The sequence below is a fragment of the Seriola aureovittata genome, chromosome 17, assembly GCF_021018895.1.
Source record: "Seriola aureovittata isolate HTS-2021-v1 ecotype China chromosome 17, ASM2101889v1, whole genome shotgun sequence".
Lineage (NCBI taxonomy): Eukaryota > Metazoa > Chordata > Actinopteri > Carangiformes > Carangidae > Seriola > Seriola aureovittata.
Window position 1 is genome coordinate 4,557,270 of NC_079380.1, and position 24,399 is coordinate 4,581,668.

The following is a 24,399-nucleotide window of genomic DNA, read 5'->3' on the forward strand; positions in this document are numbered from 1 at the left end:
TTTAAGTAAATAAGGTTTTTCAGGTTTCAATTATTGACAGAGAATCAAATCGCATCATAAGATGGGCTTTCTTGCTTGCTAGTGAAAATGAATTGGAATATAGAATTTCATCAAGTAAATAACAAAAAATGAAAATGAAAATAGGTTTTGCTTTGTCAGGTTTATTTCTGCATTACTCCTGTACCTGTATCATCTAAATAATAGAAGAGCTAAATATTGTAGAATAAAAGAATGACAATTACTTGGTAAATAAAGTACATACTTGATATTACTTAATATACTTACATAATATTAAGGGTAATTGTTATAAGTTAGTCTTTCAGTCTGAGTCACCTTTTACTTTTCTCTTTTTTGAAAATGTCTGCGTGTGAATATTTGTCTCTCTGACTCTGACTCTCTCTCTCTTTCTGTGTGTGTTTGTGTGTGTGTGTGTTTGTGTGTTATGATTGTGGCCGGTTCATCTGTCACAGTTACTACAGCTGGACACTTCACATTTGGAGGTCAGTGAGAGGTAAAGGCTTTACCCTCTGGTTGATTCCTGGTGACACTCGGTGCTGTGCTCCGTGTCCCTCTGACAGAGGCTAAAGCAATCTATTTTAGACACAACCTCAACCTCTTTGTCTCCACTGTTGTTCCGAAATACCAATTTACTCACCCCCACCCCACAATCAGCTGTCACTGTTTAATTATTTAGGGATGACATGACACACTCACCTTCCATTACCGGACATTACTGAGATGTTTTGGGGGTTTTTTTGTTGATGAGGTTAAAACCTGACAGATCAAATGATAGCAGCGTGACCAATCAGACCTAACGACCTCTCAACCTGTTATTAAGCTTAACTGTTTGCACCTGATCTAAAATCTGTAATATTTTCATGTGCTTTTCTTGCCGCCGAAGAAGTGAGTTCAGCTTTTGTCAAGCCTCACTTGTACGCCGTATCAACATCATTTGTCATTTCTCCTTTTTTAATAACTCGCTCAATATTAGCAAATTAAATGAACTTCTTTTTCTCTGCATTTTCCTCACAAACTTTTGTGAGAAATTATAGGTTTCTATGCTTGACAAGACAAAGCAGGACAAATAAATCAATACAAAGCAAATGAAAGCAAATTGAATCTATTAAAGTAAAATTACTGTGAGAAAAAAAAAAAAATCAGCTGAACGCAACATAACCCACAGAGTCATGGCCGCAGACAATTAATGACAGAGGGAGCAAAAAGGTACTGGCTCATTAAGCCTGGCCGCTGCAAAAGCAGACCAGCACAAACCAGTCTGCCGGGCCAAAGCGGAGCTGCAGCCCTGAAGACCCACAGGGACATAGCCCTTTACCTACAGCCACCGGAGGCTAAACACCAGGGATGTGTTTGATATAGCAAAAATGTTGCCCCCCCCCCAAAAAAAAAGTAAATTAGAAAAGATGAGCGTCCCTGCAGCCTCCTCCTTCCCCTCAGCACCTCCCACGTCCCTGCGCCTCCTCCCATACCTGAGGAATGCCAAGCAGCAGGGTGCCACAGAGGACCTTCAGATCAGTGTGAGCCAGCGAGGGGGGCTCTCCCGGGCAGCAATGAGTAATTAGCACTAATTAGTGGCAGTGATTAACCGCACAGGGGAACGTGGGGGCCGGAAGGGAGCAGATTGATAGAGCTGGCCCTCCTAACCCATAGAGGCTCCACTGCATCTTAAGCAGGGGGAGGAGGCCGGCTGTGGCTGCCAGCCAGATGCTACTGCGGCCATAAATAAAGGTGGAACATGCATCGAGCATCCGTGAAGCCGGTTCAACAACGAGGAGGTGAGAGCCGATGTGTGACTACTGAAGCATAAGTCTCAAATCAAAGGTTGTCATTTCATTATACCCGGAGGCAGGGTTATTCAAACGATGGTCGTCGGCTCGAATCGGGCCCTGAAGTCATTTCAGGAGGGTCCTTTGAGTGATTCTGAGCAGCTAATTGAAAATAGTATTGACTCATTTATTCAATAAAATGTGTCAGTCTTGTGCAAATTTTCACCATTAAGAGATTAAATTATTGATTATTAGATATCAGTCCCGTGCTAACAGCAAGCAGCACTGAGGACATGGCAGCAGCCACGTCACACTCGTAATGTTCACAGCACATAGGAAACCATGTCTCACAGGAAATCAGGTCACATAGTGTAGGACAACAGACAACTGTAGTAACCTCGTTACAGTAAAAAAAAAACTAAAAAAAAAAACCTTTTGGCTTTCAGGAAGGCTTCAGTTTTAGTCAGACATTGAATAAAATTATTGCGAATATGAGGATGTATCACTAAGTAAATTGATCTCCCTTTTCATACCATTTCACTGTTGTCACAGCCTTCAGCTTTCACATGCCAAACAAAAAAAAACAATCACATTCATACACGGCCAAGAAATCCTGTTTATTTAGTCCCCTACCATAATTACAGATACCTGGTTTCTTGTACACATGATGTTTAAAAAACCTGCAGAATGTGTGTAAATGTACTCACTAGCTGTGGAGTTGGTGTATCTGGAAATTCTAATTTGTGAGCAAACCAAAGATGTCATCGGTTTGCCGTTCTTTTCATTCTCATTGTTTTTTATTCTCCTGAGATCAAGGTAGACCTTCTTCATGACAATATCCTAAATGGAAGTCTTCAAGACACAAAAACGAAATAATTGATCATACAGTAAAGCAAAGATTTACTTGAATTGATCAGCCAATTGACAAATGTTTGACTTGCTCTTCTTCGTTAAAAAATCAATATGAAACTCTCTACACCTGATGCCGTCCTTGTTTTGTTTTTTGTTCTGTTTTTTTTCTGTCAAATTTCTCCAATCTATGTGCCAGAACACCTTCCTGATTTAATGCACGTGGGTTATGGGTTTGGGCTGTTTAGTTGACACTGTACAGTTTCAAAATACACAATTTTCTCTTATTGTCATCCTCGCCTAATAGTCCCGAGGAACAGCAAAAGAGGAGAAGGTCAGCAGATCAAAAGTACTATGAAGTCCTATGAACAGGCGACGGTGAAAAGCTGTGTTAAGATTGGTTAGGGTTTCCAACGGTTGAGACTGCACGGTCAGACTGGGAAAGAAATTCAGCCCTAGACTTTTCCGATTGATGTCACATTTGTTTGTCTGATAATGTTAAATTACTTGCCAACTTGCCATTATTTACAGTTAAAGCTTGGGACAAATAAAGCAATAATATTGAAACTCATATTCCACAATATAAAATAGACCTGCATGAATTATATCACTACAGTCAGCTGAGGGGAAAGGAAGTTGCTTTATAAATTGTCTTTTTTCCATTCTGTTCCATTACAATAGAAACTAGATTTAAGTCCCACTCAGTGAACTATAGTATTACATCTTACCATGAACAAATGAACGCTCCTGCTAAAAATTAAACTGTAAATACTTCAAGCAGAGCTCCCTCCATCTCATCTTGAGGTGTTTTTTTTTAATGAAGTGACACACACACATGATAGTTTCTACACATGGCTTGAAAACAAATGACATGATAGCTCCTCGACGGGGCCAGGTTGAGAAGCTATCTGAGCTTTTATGACAAAACAAGCGGGACGTGCGGCGCTTGATTTTAAACATCAATGAGTTTAATTAGTGTCATTCTACAATCACCAATAATAGTCCTGAAATGTGCGGGCCCTGCCTCTGACAGCCGCGCAGATCTGTGGCGAAGCAGGGGGCTCTTAACAAGATAAGACCTGAAATCAGCAAGCCTGAAGGAACATTACCTGAACAAGAGGGCTGATGAAAATGACTGTACTGTCGACTTGCTTGGAAACAACTGAAGTGTTGTTCACGCGTCTTAAGGTGAAACAAGCCAACAACACAAGTAGCACTACAGCGGATAATTCCCCATCGCTTGTAGGGGCTGAGAAAAGAGGGATCATCTCTTTGTATGTAAATGATCCGTTTGAATCTTTGGATCTCTGGTGGAGAATGGGAGAAGAGAAAAAAAAAAGCAGCTGCTATTTTACAAGGAAACAGATTAAACAGGCAACTCAAAGCCTGTCTGAGGAAAGAAAATTTCTGGTTTTTACAGTCTACATATCCCACGAAAAGACCAAATCCAATGATGTGTTTTCACATCATTTCTCAGTAGTCTCTCAGTAGCTGATGTGGTTTGCCTTGTTGTCATGGAAATAATATTTCAAATTTCATTTTTCTAATAATTTTAAGGACTTCTCATCCGTGGAAAGTTTTAAAGTTCATTCTTGAATTTGGAAAGAGCAACTGGCAGGTTCACTTAGTTGCTGTTCTTGGACTTTTGATCATATCACATCCTTTTTTTTTTTTAATCAGCTTGGATATCAGGGAAATCAAATTTCCATTTCTCCATGCCGACTCAAATGTTCATGGACTAAAAAGGTTCATTTAGTCACTGTTCCAGAGCGTTTCATCATATAACATCTTCATCAGTATATGGAACTGAATGAAGGAGATGGAGATTTTAAGCTAACATACTGTGGACAAAAGGTATTTAAAATTTTCAGATTTTTTTTTTTTTTTTACATTACTTACATTTCTATGAGAACTGGGTTGATTAACATCATGTGATAAGACTGACAACTCCAGAACATCTGATAAATGAACTTTGAGGTAACGTTTCAATGTTGTCTTTCAATGCATTCTCACCTCCATATCCAGCTTGAAAAGCCGATGGGTTCCGACTGTGTAAATAGTTTCATTTAAAAAAAAAAAAAAAAAAGGCTCCTTCATCCTTCAAAGAGATGCAGGGATTTGCTTCAGTTCAAATGTCTGGATGACCTTGGTTGAAGCACACTTTTTAATGGCTGCTGTCTCTTGAGGTGCAATTCACTCAATGTAAGGCTGGGGGAAGGCAGACTATGTACTATATATGTGTGTGTAGGGAGGTTTAAGTGTGTGTTTGTGTTTTGAGCTTTCACTGCTTTTGGAAACAGAAGATAGTGTTCGCACAATGCCTGGTTATTGACTGGTTTCAATTTCCTCCATTCTGACAGCCCATTTCATCCGCAACTTTGAATAAAGGCGGCTGTTGTGCAGAGGCTACGCTGTAAACATCAACACATCACTTTCGGATCAAACGTTCCCCACAAACCAACCAAGACCTTCAGCAAAGCCCAGTGTATAAGACAAAAGGTGGGAGGAAGTTTTGCATCGTCATTAACCACAATCACAACCAAAGTGGCCGCAGCATGATTTAAACACAACATAAGTAACGTCGTGCCGGATGGTGCGAGCACAGTTGGCAAAAGAGATGAAGAAAATGTTCAAGCGCAGCGGTGACACTCATTGAATTACATGTTGACAGCTCTGTGTTAGTGAAGAGATGAAAGCAAAATGAGATTTTCAAAAGTGAATATGGGGAATGACGGTATTGCTTTCTCCACATTGTCAAACTTGACAGTGCTATTACCATCACTATAACATCAGGTGCTGGCATATGGTATTCAGTTAGCAGAAATCAGCTACCTCGTTTGAATATTGATTGCATTCTCGGCAAGAGGACGACTTATAGCACCAAAACTTTAAAAAGAAGGTATTGGCTGAAATTACAATAATATGGGGAAGGAAGACGGACATGGGTATGAATTAAAGTTATTGATCAAAACCAACAATTTAATAAAACATTTAGAGAGTGCTGTGCTTTTTTAAATTAAACATTGGTTCCAAATTAAATCTTTAACAATCTAAAATATTTATCTTTGTACCAATATTGAATTTCAGGGCAGATAGAGATAACTCATAATTGCCAGTTTTGTGGCGGCCGATGCTATCTCGATCTACCATTAACCACCACTGTTTTTGAATTACCAGGTTTTCAATTTATTTCATAATTTAAAGACAAACCTCCTGAAGATGAGAGATCTCATTTCGAGGTGGTTGTCAATACAATTTTGCAAATAATAAACATAAGATTTAACATTCTGCTTCATCCTTCTAAAGCAAGCACAGGCAATACAATTACTATGAATTCATGCGTGATTATTATATGTGCAGCATTCATTCAAACTCAAAGACGAGCCCCAGTTAATATAAGAAAAGCTCCCGTTATCGAATGTAAGTATTTACTGGAATTTAATTATCAGAACAATTAAGTCATTTAGTTGTCATTCATTGGATGATAATACAGTATATCAACCACAAATACAGTTTTTAGCCATGGACAAAAATGGGGTCTTACAAAGCTTTTATTTTGCTAAATAAAATGCTGCATTTTGTTAAAGATGCAGAGTGAGAAGATAAGACTTCACTTTAGTAAAAAGGAAATGAGTAAGAAGAAGATATATATTGTTTCTATCTGTAATCATAAAAAACAAGGTCTCCAGGTAGCTTTATAGCAGAATGATGATTAAAAAATATAGGGAAAAAAGTCATCAGCTGAAAATAAATGGGAGCAAATGAGCTTAATGTTCCTTAAAATGGATTAATCTCCTAAAACTAAATGAAAACCAAGGGAACAGTACTTCATCATGAAAGCATGCCAAGAATAGCAAGGAAAGAGAAAACTTAACTTATTAGAACTAATATTAAAAACTTTCATACGTGAGTGAATACTTTTCAACTGCAAGGGTGAAAGAAAAATCCCACTCTCAAGACAAAAAGCCAAAGTATTGAAGTTATTCTAAGATTCAGTGTGGTGATATATTATCTCTTCATCAAAATGTTTGTCTTAGATCTCTGCTCTGATTAGTTAGCGTACTCATCCCTTTGCGCTGGGACTTTTCAGGTAGAGTTGTCACTGAGCCTGGAGTGACAGTTCAGGATATTTTTTTTTTTGGTACATGCAGTTTGACATTTTTCTCTTTGGCCACTGAAAACCATGAATACAGCAGCAACTCCTGATGTTTAGGATGCCCAAACTAGTCACACGCCGTAAACACTGCCATTCTGACAAACATCAACCCGCTCAGCCAATGAAAGTACAGCAGAAACATCCAGCCTCCCCTGTCATCTACCTGAGAAATCAGCATACAGAGCATCTCCTGTGCTGTGTTCATCACTCCAGAAAACAGGTAGGGAAGAAAGACACTCAGTGTGTATGATTCCACTTCATCAACCATGCACATCACCCTTCTCGTATTTAGTTTTGCAAGACTTTTTCTTTTTTCTTTAAATACTGTTAAGAGAGTGACAATATTTAGACCTTTATTTAACTGACCTGTCATTCTGGCCTGTTATTGTAATTTTACTTGGTTATTCTCTAGTTACTCACTTCATAATACCTGCCAGTGTTGTTGTCTCAATGCGGGTTCAAGTTAAGCTCATTAAAATGTAACGGAGACTATTTCAATTGAAGTTTTATTCTCTCACATGTTCTGTAACTGGACTGAATTGCAGCCAGTGGCAAAACTAGGAGCTCAATTAAATTGCCTGCAATAATTGCAACAAATTCTAATGTTTCCTAGAGGAAATCGCTGCGTGCAGATTTTCTAAAATGTATTCTACATGACCAAAAGTATGTGGACAGCCAGAGATTGCATCTACACGTAATTATTCAAGTTGGCTATGCCGAGGAATTCTGTCTACATTGGACTATTGTGCACATGATGCGCATCACGATTTACATGCAGTGGAGATGATCAGTGCCAATGAAGGAGGCAGTGTTCCCTTTATGTAGCCTTACGGTAGTGAATGGTTGTGTAATGTGTCAGACAAGTGTTTGTGTCCTGTTTCTGACTTGCTCACGTTTTCAAATCATAACCATGGTCTTACCCTATTCATTTTATTTGTTCTTTTTAAGTTATTTTTTGGGGGCAGATTTTTCCCCCCTATCTTTATTGTGATAGGGACAGTGGAGAGTAACAGGAAAGATGGAAGAGAGATGACATGCAAGTACTGAGTTCGAACCCAGGTTGCTGTAGTAAGGACTATGCTGTAGTAAGGACACTGACTATTTTGGACCGTGCCAGAGTTACCATGCACAGATATTGTTGCAAAAAATAACTCTAACAATGCTGGCACTGAATGTAAAAAAACATTGTTGTCAAACATGATCCAGGGTTTTACATCATTGTCCAATGAAGCTTTTTGTCTGGTGTTAGAGTAGGTCATTTTTGAACATACCAATCACGGAACCCATTCCTTTATGGGCCTGCCTATGTTCATCGGGACATTGTTATTTAAAAACAAGAAATGATCTTCCCAAAATTGATGCCACAAAGTTGGAAGCAAACATTTGTCTAACATTCTAATGTCATTGTAGGCTGCTCCATTAGGATTTTGTCAATAGGAACTCAGGAACCCCAGACCAAATGTGACAGTGGTGTCCTGGATTTTTTTGGCCATACATTGTCATTATGGTGCTCGGTTCTCTTTTGAATACATGTCAAATCGCTGTCGGGAGAAGACAGAAAACATCCCTGGAAATGACTCTATAGCCTCTACTTGAAAACCTTAAGACTATGTTTATGGCATTTCTTGACTGACTGTAAGGTTTTCTACATTTTTTTATTGCAGTGGTTTATCTTGAGTATCAAATCACACTGGCTCAGGCACATGATGCAGGAAACATCAGACGAGCCCAGTCCTTGTTGGCACTTCTAAATGCAGTCTGTTCCAGCTGCCAACATTTCATTCAACCGAGTTTTATTTAATATATGCAACTATTAATTCCAACTATGGTAGAAATTGTCCATCAAGCTACAATAATTAAACTGTGACTTTCCCTAATCAGGACCTGGTGCAGTTGATTTTGAATCATCGACCATGTGGTCAACTGAAAGTCAAAACAGACATTTGCCTGCTTGCGCTTGGGCTAAAAATACCCTGCAAGTATCGGTCAACATCAACTGCGAGCACAGACATACAGAGTTGTACTCGTAGTGAGGCGGTAAACAGTCAAATTGCCTACATTAGTACAAGAATATCCACAACAAATTGCTCCTGGCGAGAAACTGAGCCCATTATCTGATCAGATTTGACCACACATTCTTCAGTCCAAGTCCATCCAGCTGACAAAGACAGCACAAGTGGGTAATGTGCCAGCAGGTGCTGACCTCAGACTGGGGGAGGGGAGGGGGGTTTTCCAGCAGTCAGTGACTCTTCTTTCCTCCCACTTTGGAGTTCTTGAGTCAGGTCCACAGTGGAGATTTCATGAATGAGCCTTAATGTGACAGAGAAATTGGGGATCACTTTCTCTGTCTGTCTCTGCCAACAGTCTGATGATATCGACGACTAGATGGCGTGAACGCGGGAGACTCCAAAGAGAGGATTAGAGAGGGGAGATAAGGCTATCCACTGTAATTAAGCCCTATCTCTGTACAGCCACTGAAGAAAATAAATCACCCTTCAGAGCCTGCCAGTGTTGAAATGCATGAACAATTATTCAATAATTAATTGTTATACATGCAGGCTCCAAACACTAATAGGACATATTTTAACTACAGCATTATAGCACTGTTAAATTAAATTAAGTCTGAATGCATTTAAGATCAATGTAATAGATCACCTATTTAACCTCTTTTAATCACTCTAATGTAATTGTATTAGCTCTGTTATCAAGCTTTTTATGATGTGCCCTGTGTTAATTTCCCATTCCAGCCATGTATAATTGAGAATGGAGATATATAGGGTGTGGCACCAGACATACTATTGGAAACATTAAGCAGGGCCCTAGAGGAAGGTGCCAGTCATTCTCGCAATCCAGTCCCGGTGCTGTAACAGGCTGAGTACAACATGCAGATGAGGTCAAATATGACCTTACAAGGTATTGAAGGTTCACAGGGTGTTATCAAATCTTCAAAGCACAGCTGCTGCCAAACAACTAACTGTTCTCTATTTACCGTTTTAATCACGTGGTATCTACAAGGTCATTTCCTCTGTCGTAAGGGAAGTGATGCGTCATTTTTACTGAGAGTTTCTGGATAAACAGAAAAAAAAATAGGTTGTTAGCATGAGCAGTGATAGCTAATGTGGCAGAAGAGACGAAGAGACAACCATTGTAAACAAAAGCTCAAACTTAATCCACAGAAAATAAGGAACACCTCAGCAGAGAGCACTGTAACATAAAAATAAGAAAGGGCGTCTCCCATATTAGCAGTCAAACTGGCTATTAAAGGTCCCATATTGTATAAAGGTAGATGTCCATGTGTTGTTTGATTATAGATCAGGTCTAGGTTCTATATTAATACTGTGAAAGTATCAAAGCGTTCAGTCCACAGAGAAACGCACACATCAGGACTTCTGTAACTTTGTGATGTCATGACAAAGCAGTCACCGCTCTCTGTCATGCCTCAAGCCCCGCCCAACTGGACCCACCAGCCAAATCTTGCAGGATTCGATTTCTCTGAGTATTTACCTAAAATCTGCTATATTTTTTTATAGATCAGAAGCCAATCAGAAGAGGGGCTCAGAGCCTCCTCTCCTCTGATTGGATGACTGTTTTCTGAGTGAGTGATCCATTAAAAATATAGCAGATTTCAGGTAAAAACTGAACAACTTGTTGTTACTAGAGCTCCAGAGAGAGGCCTGAAAGGAGATGCAAAACTATATTGAGATGATTTTTGGTTCTTAAAACCACAAATATATCTTCTTATGGATCATCACTTCAAATAAAACACAGGAGAAGTGACGAATATAGGACCTTTAATTAATGCAGATGAATAATGTAATGTCGTGATGCCACCAAAGTCACTTTTACGCAAGTCACTTTTGGGTTACTTTACTGACGGCATCATTTGACCACCTTTCTACCAATAAAATACCAGTTTTCCTTTCCACATGTTTTTGTTTAAAGCTGAAAAAATTGAAAAATAAATTGAAATCCCTAATATTACAGATTACACTTTACTATCCAGATACTTTAGTTCGTCTGCACTGAGTTGGGGCACCAAATAATCTCATTTTTCAGAGAGCCTTCATAACATCTGCGAAAGTAACAAATCCGTTATGAAAGCAGTGAACAGCTCTCATTACAATGAGAGAGGAAGGCCAAAAGATATCAGATGTGTTCTGCGCCTAAATAGGTGCAGATGAAATCTCTTTTTTATCTAAAAAAAAGAAGGTAGTGAACATCTTTATCTCTACCAATTTCCCACTCACCTGATCATCACTTCAAACTGAAAGACATCAACAAAACCGAACAATACCCGTGTCAAAGCAGGGAAAGAAGAATCTGCTTTTGAATCTTTACACAGAAATTGCCAAAAAACTAATATTCCTTCTAAGAAGTATTCACAAATGTGTATTTTTAGTGTCTAAATTCCCAATCTTCTGCAGCAAAACAACTGCATTTGCAGTGCACTGTACTTCTACAGTAAAACTTGTTTTGCTTTTTTGCTTCGCAGCAGATTGGTTAGAGCTCTTCCAGTCAGAAATACATAAATAAAACACAACTTCTCTTTGAAATGATGTGACATTTCCATATCAACTGGAATGAAAACATTGTGGTACCCTTGATCTGTTTATGTGAAACTGAGCCAAGCAGTGAGATACTGTGATGTTTGATGTTCTACTGAGGGTTTGAGTCAGATGGCCAGCTGGTGGTTAGACGGACAAACGTCTGAAACTCCCCTAAACACTGCGGTGAGCAACATGCAGAGACATCTCAGCCAACACACATGGGTGCACGAGATGCCAACAGAATCAAACACTAAACAGAATGATGTGCTGAAGGTGATGGGTGCTTCGGTTTTCTACTGTTAACACACGGCATCGCGGTCGAACGAGGAGCCGTAACAGTATCAGTTTCAGCCACAAGAACACAGGAATATTAACATGGGTAATTGAAGCGTTTGCTGAGAAATCAGCATTTTGTGTCCATCATGTTTACTGCTGGTACAAACATTACTCATGAAGACAACTCTGTCACTGCAGAGGAAAGCATTAACAATGTCTTTGTATTAAATAATCAGTTTGTTTGTGACAGCCGGCTCCGACCTTCTGTTCTGAAGTTTGGCGTTGAAGTGATTCAGATCCCAAATTCTGCCCTCAGTGGTGATATGTTTGCATAATTTAATTATTTTAATTATAATACATGTATTATAATACTGTTCTTTTAAAATGACTAGTTTCCACCTCCTTCCTTGTTCCACTTCTGGATGCTCATTGATTGTTATTCAGCTTTGCTAAGTGCAACACCAATTACCTTAAAATGGATCGCCTGTGTGTGAGCGGACCGGAGGCCTGAAAACATTTTGTCTTCTGTTAATAAAGTGTCTTGTCATTAAGTGTGACCCTCCTCTGTCATCATTAGTCAACTTAATGAGGATAACCAGTGCTAATGTTTGCAAGCTAGGCTAACTAGCCTTCACTTTGTTCCCAGATGTTGAGTGTTATAAACAGACAGCTTAAATCGCTCATGGCTGAGGATATGTGTTGGGGGGGGTGGAAAAAAAATGCTGTATCAAGATTCAGATGATATGCAGGATGGTGTTCTCCAGCAACGCAGGCTCTGTTGTCACTGGACAAATGCCACTGGAAACACCCATTCTGAGGCTTAAGGGTGCACTTCCTATAAATATATCCAAAACCTGAAAAACTATGAACGCTTAAGGTGTATTATTATAGTTTATATTATTCTCCACAACACTTCCTTTATTCTTTCTTCCTAAAATATGGGAGAAATGGTTAAAGTCTCTTGTTAAGTTAGAAAACAGAGAACTACTTAGTCATCTGCTGCCCTTTATTACATTCTGTAACCATCCACATGCCATTCTAAAGCTTTTTCTTTTTTTTTTTTTTTACCCTTCTTTCCACCTTACCCTGAGGCGATCACTGAGTTTGGTAGAAAGAAGGACAGAGAAGCATTTTTGCCAGGAGCATAGAATCACTAGATTTAAGTCAGTGGCTGCTTGACTCCTCTGGAGAATGACAACCACAAGGAAACAAAGACGGCATGATGGTTTGACTGACAGCTTTTTATGTCTTTCCACTACAAGGTCAGATGTAGCCCAAATAGAAAATAGACACGAGTGATCCTGAATTTCTTAAAGAACGCCCTTTGTGTGGGATCCAACACTTTGTGTTTAGGCAAAATGAAGATTATGAATTATGAGCGGCAGTGAAAAAGGACTCCTCTAAAGTGTCGACTTCAAAAAAGGAAGCCAAACAGCAGCAGGGTAGAATAATCTAAATATAATTGTGTGACTGCTGGCATGTCAACTTCAACCTTGTCTCATAAATGCCATTAGGAAGAAATGTTCTCAGAGGTTAATTTCATTATATTATCAAGAGAATTAAGGCAATTACCAACAAATGACAAAAAGGGCTATTCAGAACCAATTCTGAGGATAACTGACCGTGCTATGTCCTCTCAGCAGGTGGTTATTCATAATACAGCAGGTGATTCATATGAATTATTTCCTACCTGTCATTCACTTTGCTCTGCCGCCTCAGTCTGTCCAAGTAATTGTAGTCCTGTAGATTTCACTTTGGCACCTACGGCGGGGTTCTTGGCTGACCTTCCTGGGCGCTTCCTTCTAGCAATTATCTGTGGACATTTTGGAGAGAGAGAGAGAGAGAGAGAGAGAGAGAGGGGGAGCGTAAATATTCCAGAGGGAATCCCGAAACAGATACCGTTCGATACGAAACACAGGAAGCAAAACACGGTTACATAAAAGTCATTGCCTTCACGTCTGATCACTAATTTGAAGGAATGTTCTGCTGTCAGTCCTGTTGTGTTAAAGGGTCGGGAACGTTCTCCTGCTAAAATATCACATAAAGGATCATACGGAAGTCAAATATGTTTGGTTACTACACTTCCACACCCTGTTTCTACCTGATAAAATTGTGCACTACCCCTGGCATTACACATGCTGTTATCCCCTGGCCCCTAGAAAGCACACAAATATATCATAATCTGTTTTCAAATGATGTGTTACAGTACTACGCTTTGGTATTTTCCACATATGCTTATTCAATATCCCGGCGATAAAACCAGCAGGACCTCAATTTGCCTTCGAACGTTTAATCTCCAAAAGAAAACACTTCCGCACAAAGCAGCGAGAAGCTAAGTAACAGTGCAGGGTCATTTGGCGCCAATGAAGTATTGGTAAAAAATGAGTTTCCATAGAGACTAATATGCTCACGACTAAAGACACATAGAGTGGCATTTTGGAATGAGTGAAGCAAACTGTGGGGCACAAAGATAACAAGCTCAGAGACAGAGACATAATGTCAACACACTCTCACCACAGAAGGCTCAACCTGTAATCAACGTGTACTGTAGCTGCAGAAGGTGGCAGACGTTATACCCAGGTGGATGTCAAATATGAATTAAACAAAAACAACAAACTGTGACACAAAATTTGAATGTGGCAACTTCAAAGGCTGGATTTAGCTCTAACTGGCATTGTTGTTAAGCAGTCTATAATCTAATTAAAATAAACTGCATATAAGGTTCCTACTTTATGGTGCTTCTTGCATTGTTTTCCCTGTGCACAACATAAATATGTCGCACCCTGAATACGTACTGATTTCTTTTCTAAAAACACATTTTTTTGGAATGAATTATTTCTGTTTTTATCCTAAAATAACACAAGCCTGACTGCTTCTTCTTCTGCCTCTTCGGTTTTTGAATAAAGACTTTCTGAAGATGAGAAACAGTTTAAACTAACTATCTCTTAAATGTATGTCATCTACTGTCATGAATATGTCTTTGAGAAAAAAAAATTTAATAGTAATCTCACAATGTATCCTGGCCAGTTTACTATATTGAATTTAATCTGGAAAAGATTAAAAAATTTAAAAGATAAGATAAATAATGTGAAAGCCAGAAAGAGATTGAACTTGGACTGTTGATTGGACAGTTGGTTTGACAGTTAATATATTTCCACTGGACTCAAGAGCTAATTAGTAGAACAGGATGTTGCTTTTTTTCTCTGTATTTTTTTTTTCTTCTTCACTATCAATATTTCAAACCAGTCTAGTCGGAAAAACATGTACACAGATTTGTGTTCCTGTCTTGTCTGATACAAATAGGCCATTTGCCTTTTTTATAAACTATTTAATTGATCTTTTCCTAAAAAAATAACCAAGGGGTTTTAGTCACCCACATTTTCAGATACCATGAATATCACATTTCCAGGCACAGATTGTAGAAATAACCAACTAAAAACCCAGCTCGATGAGCATAATCCGAATTAGGATTAGAATCCAGAAATTAGGATACTCTGTTCACGTTGGATGATTTGTCTAAGTGTTTACTGCAAATCTAGATCACCGATGTTTTACAGGTACAGGACAAAGTACAAAGTCTTCCACACATGGGATCAACCAATTATGAGATTTAAACATGTTCCAGACTTCATCCTTCCCGTCTGAAGATATGGTGAGCCTGCTGAAAATGAGTTTGACTAGATCTGCTTCTTCTCATAGTATGGCTATTGGCTATATATAAACTGAAATGATTAACCTCATGTAGGCTGTACCCTAGGAGTACACAGTTTGCTTCCCATTGAAACAAAATCTTTTAAGAACAAAAGTGATTCAGATTCTGATAATGCAGGGTAGTGAATCTGCATGGTTGCCTATAAAACAGATCTGAAGCCATAAAGTGCTGCTCAGAGGTGATCTTTATTTTGAAGGGCTGCGGTGTGACATGCTGTGAATTAGCCAACATCAAAGCCCCAGAAATTTATGCCTTTGTGCGGCCTGACCTCTAAGTCAACAGTATGTCGGGAACAACGCAATGATTTTAAGGAAAACAGACACTGCATACACAGCAATAAATGTATGACAATGCACGCTCACTTGCAAACCTCTGATGTCTATCTGCTAGCGGGCCACTGTCATTGGTTACAAGGTGAGCCACCTGTGTGCACCAGAGAAACGTATTGATGTGATCGAGTTGGGATTTTTGCTTATCACCACAATATCAAGTCACCTTGTTCTTTTATTTTTTCTAATCAAAAGTCAACAATGCTGCTATCTAACCCTGATATGGAGCCAATTAAATCCTTGTCTTAATCTATGGAGCTGCGGAGCGCATTCTAATTTGTTGTCAATTCAACCTTTAATTCCTCTCAGTCTTCTTGTCCTGCCGAAAGTATTTTGGATACTTTTGATTGTGTGATGACAATAGCGAGCTACAGGTCAAAATATGATCATACAGGCAGTGTTCGCAGGTGTCCACAGCCTGAGGTTTTTGTACCACGAGCCTCTGTTTTATCACAGGGTTGAGGGAGAGGGTGAAGCTATTGACACACAGAGGTACGGCTAAGCCACTTCACATCCCAATCGATCACAGGTCCACTCCACTACAAGTGGCATTCCCCTTATAAAACTTAAGATTTCCTGCTTGAGCTGACTCTCAGGATCCAGACACCTGGTTGGATTCTGGTCCTGTAATACCTTCAGTTCCAGTAGTGTTTGCGGAACTTTTGTTCATCCTCCTTTGTTCCTCCACCAGACTGAGTCAGGCAGTTTGAGAATGTTTCTAGCTCAGTGTTTGGCTGGTGCAAAAACAAGGAAACAGATGGCTGGCTATTTCTGGATGGTACTACAGAGTGTCCAGCTCAAATTAAGTGTTCTTTCACAGGATCTTAGTGATTTTTAATGCCTGCGTAGGGAACTTCATAAAGCCTTGGACCAAGAACTTGTAAATGTCCCGTGACAATGAGATTATAAAATAAGGTTTTTAAGGTTTTGACATTATTCTACTGAATTCAAAAGCTTCCCATTTTACTTTCTCTAACTCCAGCTGATCCCTCCCTGGAGAATGCCTATTAACCTAGACCAACACTCTGCCCCTCCTGATGAGGCTGCTGACGGGGCCTCTCTATTTGCTTCCCTGATCTCTTGATCTCTGTCACTCAAATGGTCACATAATTATTGTGTGTCTTCACAGGTTACATAGTGGATAGTAGCTGCATTGTAAGCAGACATTAATTACATGAGCAAGTGGACTGAGTTAATAAGGCCGTTAAGAAGACTTCTGAGGATGTACCTCCCTGGACGGTTACCATGGAGCCATGTTTATGGATCGCGCGCGAATGAACCGGGCTGTTTATGTTCTTGGATGTAAATAAAATCGTGGCACAATGATAAGCTCGTTCATGACACGCCATCTGGCAGGTGCTGACAGCTTGAAATTACATTAATCTTTATCTATTCATTATGAAATTTGTGAGCCTACATGTAGGGGTAAGCAGTGCCTTATCGAGGTATAGTGCCTCGGCTGAATTTGAATTGATTTCTATCTGTGCGGAATCCATTGCAAATTCCTCTCATGGCCGGCAATGCAGGAGGCAGTGACTGCTGCTCACAGGTCAAGTCAGATTCATCTCGGGCTATCTGATCAGCCTATCCCAGAGCTGTGCTATGTGTGAGAAATAGCACATTTTAGATTACAGCACTCTCTCTAAAAGCTTTCAGCTGTAGTGCACGTCTTTCAATAGTTTGGAACAGAGCATTCATTTCATCTCTGGGCGCTTCTCTTAAAGGCTATACCACAAGGTCCTATCACTAGGAGGTTCAAGGGCAAAATAAATCAGTGATGACACGTCCCATCGTTGTTATGTAGGGCACAGAGGTCTCCTGTCTGCAGCAGGAGCTCAGGTTGAGAGATCCCCTTTGTGTCTGAAGTGGGATCACATTAACGGCCTGACTCATTACATTAATAGCAGTGCCACCGCCGCAACATGAATAATGCCATTCCTTCTATGAAGGGGTTACAAACCAGTCTGACAGCGGAAAAAGCATTAGACTATTATTAACCATAAATCCATAAATGACACACACTGTCCATACAGGGGGGACGGATATATTTAGAGCTGAGCCGGCGTACGTTGTTGAATCCATTAATGGCGGATAGGAGATGATACGAGTAAAACCCCTTGTTTAGATTTAAATGAAAGACGGAAGGAAAGCACCAGATAATGAAAAATGACTAGGCCAGGACTTCCCAGGAGATCAGTACTCTAAGATGCACACCATATAGGTGCAACATCCTGGATTTGAATCTGCCCCAGGACCCTTGCCACATGTCTTTTCCCGTTGTTGTCAAATAAAGCAAAAATGACAGAAATATAATCTTCAAAAAAACGTCTAGGCTGCAAATGCTTCGTAGCTCCTTGCCCTTCATTGTTATAAATTGCAGGAATGCTTGTGGCAGCTCTACTGGATCAGCAGAATTTGAAAATTCTTCAAAAGCTGAATCTCCTCTAACCGCTCCCCCCCACCCACCCACCTCTCGAGCACCTTCCCCACCTACCCCAGCACCAGGGGATCTGTCACAAATCAAGGATGGGAAGGTCAATAAAAGCAAACCATGCCAGACGCTCTGACTGACACATCAAAAGTTCCCTCAGCAGTGCTCAACACTCTGCCTTCCTTCCCTTCCGACCAATTTAGTGGAGTCCGAGGGGAGCCCCCTAATCCATGCCTCTGAAAGTGCGCTTAATCAACCTCTGATTAAGAGGGAGCACGCCAAGGTGTCCAGCAACATCTTCACTGCCCCCATGCGCTCCTGAAGTCAAACAAAACAAAAGGAAACAAGATTTATTTGTCTTTACAGTCCCCCGCCCCTCGTGTTGCCTCTCAAACGTCTTAAGTCTCCTTGGTTTGGGCGCGTCATTCATTTCACATCCACGATAGCAAATACAAAGCAAACATTTAGCGCCTTCTAATTTCTTTGCTCTTCTTTTTCCATCTCTCTCTCTCTCTGTCTCTCCCTTTTGTCTTTTTTTTTTTTTTCTGTTGTTGTTATGAGCGTCCCCCGGGTGTCCCGGAATGAATTAAACATCAGTATGTTGGTAGGAAGGGCACAGCTTCTCCTGAAAGGATTGAATGCAGAGCGTTGTTTGGGAGGAGAAGCAGCAGTGGAGGTGACAGAGGAGGCTTTGCTCAGCACGAGGACGTGGAACCATCAGGGAACCACTTTGACCTCTAACATCTCACTGCCTTCATGCATAGTCATTTTTCTTTTCCTCCTCGAGTCTCTCCAAGTAACTGGGGTTTTCCAAAGTTTTGAAAATGAGAGGGAACGGTTGGTATCATCTTGTTAGGCAAGTGGCTGGTGTGCGTGGGTGTGACTGCTGAAAATTTGTTCCTGGAGGCTTTTTTTAACCTGAGTCATTTAAGAAATGCTTCTCTGATTTTCAGCTGTATTGGTATCGATTAAAGCATTTCTGCAATGTCTACACTACCTAGAACTGTAGCCAGAGGTAGCTGTAAGTATGATGTCTAACATTATCATTCTTATCTTTCCAACGAGCACATGTCAATGTGAATAACTTTACTTTTTTACTTATTTGTTGTTTTTTAAATCTACCTTACCAAAACTCCAAGGAGGCACAAGATGCAAGTCTGTTACTCAGGCCAATAGAAACCAAAAAAAAAACCTCCAAAACTCATTCGGCCATATTTCATATCACGATGGATGCCCATATTATTTCCTATGTAAACCCTAATCATCAGTACTGGCCAACGTAGCATTTTCAGTCAGCTGTGGTAGTGTTTGGTAAGAGTAGCGAACAATCAAAAATAATGTCAATTGAAGAGGTGACTATACAGCGCATGACACCACTATTCTCACTGCTCTGGCAAATAAAAAAAAAAAAAAAGAAAAAAGGATGACACCCCTTTTCAAATCCTACCTATGTGATTGACTTTGGAACAAGGTTACAATAGCAATATCTGACCGGAAGTCCCAGCTTTGGCCACTACAACAAAATCCAAATGCAGACCTCCGACACCCACAGTCAGAGCGTAAAGATAACTGTCATCCTGTAGCGAGCTAAATGTGGCTGGATTGCCTCTTCACGTGAGGGAATCAAGTGCAATAACCCCACAGAAGACCAGTAGAAACTGAGTTACTACAGTGCATGATAAACCTACAGAAGTAAAGGTTACCGACACGAACAGCAGTTTGGAGCAGAGTGCGTTCTCCTGTAACTAATGGATTTGTAATTTTTGATCCGGTGTGATTTTAGATAGCATAGGTTTTTTGGGGAAGTTAGCGGAGGTGCCCCTTTGAAACAATACTGAGTGTTCAACAGGGTGTTATTGTGATGAAACTCAACTGAAAAGTAGGTTATTTAAATAGAACTACTAAACTATGATTAAACAAATAAGCAATATTCATGACCCCTGACCTTTTCAGTTGTGATGAAGTGTTTCCTCTGTTAATGTGCTACACAAGTGTACGGAAATATACACCAAACTTTAAAATGATGCTGTATTCGTCTAGCTTCTCAGCCAAGGAAAGTGATGCTGATATAAGATTAAACTGAGTGGTCCAGCACAGCTTAAATGGAAATGCAAGGTCTTGTCTTAGGGAGATGTACGATCTACTATACTGGACTACATATGGATGTTAGGGTTCAAAAAGACCCTAACTCCCGGGTCTCCTGGTGTCTCCTCTTAAGTAATCGGGTCATTGATTAATGATCCTGAAAGTAAATGGGCTGGTAAACCTATCTACGCCCTGTTTGTTAAGCACAACTCGCCAAACTACAGTGTTGAGGCCAAAATTTTCCATCTGCTGTCAGCTCTAAAAGTACGAAAACTACATTTTAATTAATATGAGCTTTCATGTAGATTTATTCATTTACTAGTTGGCATGCACAGAGTGGTGTGCATGTGTTAAGAGAAGCTGTGCTGCAGAATCTCTGCTTTTTATTTCATTTGTTTTCCTTTCAGTCTAGTATAATCAGGCATGAGCATGACGAGTCTAAAATCCCGCAAGCAAGTTATGAAGCATTTCAAGGTGAAATATCAGATTTTTTTTTTTTTCTTCCCTAAGTTGATTATCCAGGAAGGAGAAATGAGTCTCATATTTTGAGGCGGAGTTCAGTGAACTGTGGTCATGTGATTAATACCCTTGTCTGAGACTTTGCCAAAAAGCTAATGCCTGGCTTTTGGTTTACAATAACAATAGATCTGTGTTGTGCATATGGTCAAAACAAGAACAAAAAGTCAGAGGCTTTTCCAGAGCGAGAACAGACTTGGTAGGAGTGTGGGTTAAAAGGAAACATCTATCTCCTCAGCCCAACTCCTCTGTCAAATATCTCCGCTATTTCACAGTGACTTTGATCAACAAAGTACTGTGCTTGTCCATGGCAACACCCACATAAAACACAGTCGAGGTTGTGTAATCTCTTTTGCATTACATAGAAGTACAGAAAAAGGCTCATCCCCATTTTCAGCACTTAGCAACAGAGAAAATGTCCAGCGATGGTACTGACCTGCAGAAATGGATGACTCTCTTACAAGCTGATACATAAGATACACTGCTGTTGTTATTTATTACTACCGAATGTGTAGTATGGGCTGTGAAAGGGGCCCACACATTAGACTCAAAGTAAGGAGCTAAAAACAAACAAAAGATTCAGTGGGTTGTCAATCACTTGCACACCCACATGGTGAGAAGAAAGAGTCTAATTAGTCAAAAAAAAAGAAAAAAAGAAAGTGAAAACACCTGTGTGGGTGGAGTATGGTTGTGTAAGAGCATTAAAGGGTTAGTTCTCCCAAATAACTAGCATCTTGTTAGACAAATTGTTTTATTTCCTCCACCACCCCAGTACAACGAAGGTGATGGTGTTTAGTTTGATGTCCTCAACAAATATTAAAGTTCTAAAGTTTTGATTCTTTGCTTCTTCTTCTACAGAATAAATTGTCCATGCAAAAAGTGTCTAAACTGTTGAACTGTTCGCGAAAGGTCTGTAGATGATCCAGAATGACCAGAACATATAAATAACTGAATAAATAAAATCAAACCCATCTGCAGAGGGTTTAACCTGAATTAAACCTTTATCTAACCTCTACTGTAAGAATTTGCTCACAGTAGTTAGGGGAAGTATTAAATTATCATACATCTCATACATATTGAGTAGAATTACACCTTGTTCTAAATTTGGACAAATAGGGAGAATCTGTGGGGTTTTAATTAATGGATGTTGGCAATTCTTCTGTCCTGCAGCCCCGCAGCCCTACTTTTTTCTTTTTTTTCTTTTTTTAAGTAGTGTGCACAGCATTTGAATTGAATATGAAAATCTTGTATTATGCAATGTTAAATAAAAGTTGTGGAGGAAGACATCACCTCCCACATCTGCTCAGCCCTCATTCTATTCAATCCCGCCTTCTCCACCTTGTATCAATTTGTTTTTTTGCATGTCAAGTCAAAAGGAGGTTGTCACCGGAGACAGCTCGCTTGTCTCACGCACATGACTGAGGTAGCTGCAATTTATAACATACCAGCCGGAGCGACAGACCTCACTTATCTCAGGCCGGCTCCTCCGCCAGTGCCCTTTACTCAGCCAATGAGGATGAAGGTTGCAGGTTGGGTTACTTTGTCAAAAGCAGAGGAACCATTACAAATCTACACTATCCATCCTTCTGTAGGGCATGGAGCTTTTCCCCTGGCGCAAAGCTGTTGCAGACCTGACTCTCCTCAAAGCCGTCTGTCTATCTCTCACGCCTGGGAAGCTCACAGGGGGGTTGTTATCACAAAGGGCCAATTTGTTATCCTGGTTTCACTCCATCACAGGAGCCATTATTTGGGACTTTTATCTATCAAGAAAAAGCTGTTAATGTGAGCAAGAAAGTGTGTACTCTGTCATTATCCCACCGAGGCTATTGACTTCATCTTATACTGATTCAAGCTGAATGAACCTGAGGTAATTACTCCAGCAAAAGAAGATTGACACAACTACGCTGATGTGAACTACCTTGAACTTTTAAGTTGCGCCCCGGTGGAAACACCACGTCTGATCCTTATGTTAATATTGTGTGTACTAATTGCACTGCAGCACAAAGCCCTTGATGGAGTAGGCACTTCCACCGTAGGTGGATCCTCCTATTAGTCGCAGCACAGTGCTGCCTACGTGCTCTGACACCAGCACCTCAGCCCAGGAACACACGGACTGCTAGATAATGCATCCACACCTGCAGGATGGACAATATTTCATAAACCTGAGTGCAAAGCTGTGATTTATCACTTTCACTTATTACTCGAGACACTTGGAATGATCGATTGGTTTATCCTCCAAGTTGAAGCTATGTATATATATCAGCTAGGAAAAAAAGAAGGGGAGAAGACAATTACCTGCCTTGGTACCTAGGTGGGAGGCTATTTTCTGAGAGTCAACCTTCATGCGACAGTCTCATGCCCTTTGTGTCTCCATCATGCACTGTGACTTAGCCGTCATTATCAGACAGACGGCTGCTCTGTCTATGCAAATGCTCTCTCCTCTCTCTCTCTCTCTCTCTCCTGCACGTTCAGATGGATTTACGAACAGTAGAGGTTTCAGGAAACAGAGCCAAGCACTGAACAACACTGTGCTTTATTGTACTTTTCTCTTTGATACAAGAGAGGGAAAATGTCACAGAGGGGTTGCAGACATCAACACGAGACAGTGTTACAGGTATCACCTGGAGAGCGAAGAATTTCATTTAGATTTGCTGTAAAAAGGGTTTTAGTTGAAGGAAATGAAACAAATATTTGCTTTCCTACCAAACACAGCCCCTGGATGAAATGCGCCTGCCATTTACAATTAGGAAGTTGGAGCTTTTCTTTTCTCCACATCAACCTGCTAAACTATTTGGCTTCCTGACACCTGATTCAGAAAGTCTTGACATCCACAAACCACTCTCACTCCGGCCCAATCATTTGTCACACACTCAGTGTGGGCCGCAGCCCCCCCCCCCCCCATCCTCTTCACAACTCATCATTACACCACAAGCTGTCAAATTAAAACTTTTAAATTGTGTGAATGCCTCCTCGGAACTTTCCCTTTTTCCCAGCAACATATTGCAGAGATAATTGAGGATATTAGCAGCCAGACTGTTACCAAGAGATGAAAGGCGAGGAGGGAGCGGTGACAGCTCCTCGCTCGTGGCGGTAACGAGGGACTGTCAAAAGTCTCTCCGTGTTTATCTCGGATCATCTAGGGGGATTTAAAACCCTTACCTTCACAATTCCATTCTTTATGGCGCGTCCTTTATCCACAGTGATTTACGGAGGCTCAAGCCCTGTGCCGCGTGATGAATGAGCACTCTTCACAAGGTGTCAGGGCCAGGCAGTGGTGGGCGGCGGTGACTCTTCTCTCCCCCCAATCCCTTCCCCCGTTTAATTTTTTCTTTGGCTTTCTTTTTCTCTCCTTGTCTTTCCCTCATTTCATTTCCAAATTGGGCTGATTAGATGTTGACACATCAAGTAGATGAGGATTTTTCAGATTTCCACAGGGCAGTGTGAAAAGCTTCGTACAGATGATAGTCTGAATATGATGACATTTGAACACATGACCTTTTGATTTCAAGGGACAGCTGCAATTTGAAAAGTTTGAGTTTTGAGCTACAGATTATACACATTTTGAGACTTGACTTTCATTCCTGCTTCAGGGGAAAAGGCTCAGGTTTGTTAGCTCAAAACAAAACAGCTTCAGCCAGTTTCACATCCAGAAGAGCCAATAGCTACGATGCAAAAATCATCAGTTTCTCTACTGATCTACATCTTATCCTAGGG

General features: G+C 40.3%; 1 protein-coding gene across 1 annotated transcript in view; it reads right to left on the bottom strand.

The window, feature by feature from the left end:
• The window catches only part of LOC130185495 (RNA binding protein fox-1 homolog 3-like), a 365,601-nt gene that overhangs the window by 316,465 nt on the left and 24,737 nt on the right, over nt 1–24,399 (bottom strand). Inside the window, exon 2 of the mRNA XM_056401984.1 lies at nt 13,303–13,425. The gene's annotated coding sequence lies outside the window, so the exon portion shown is untranslated. The remainder of the gene's footprint in view (nt 1–13,302; nt 13,426–24,399) is intronic.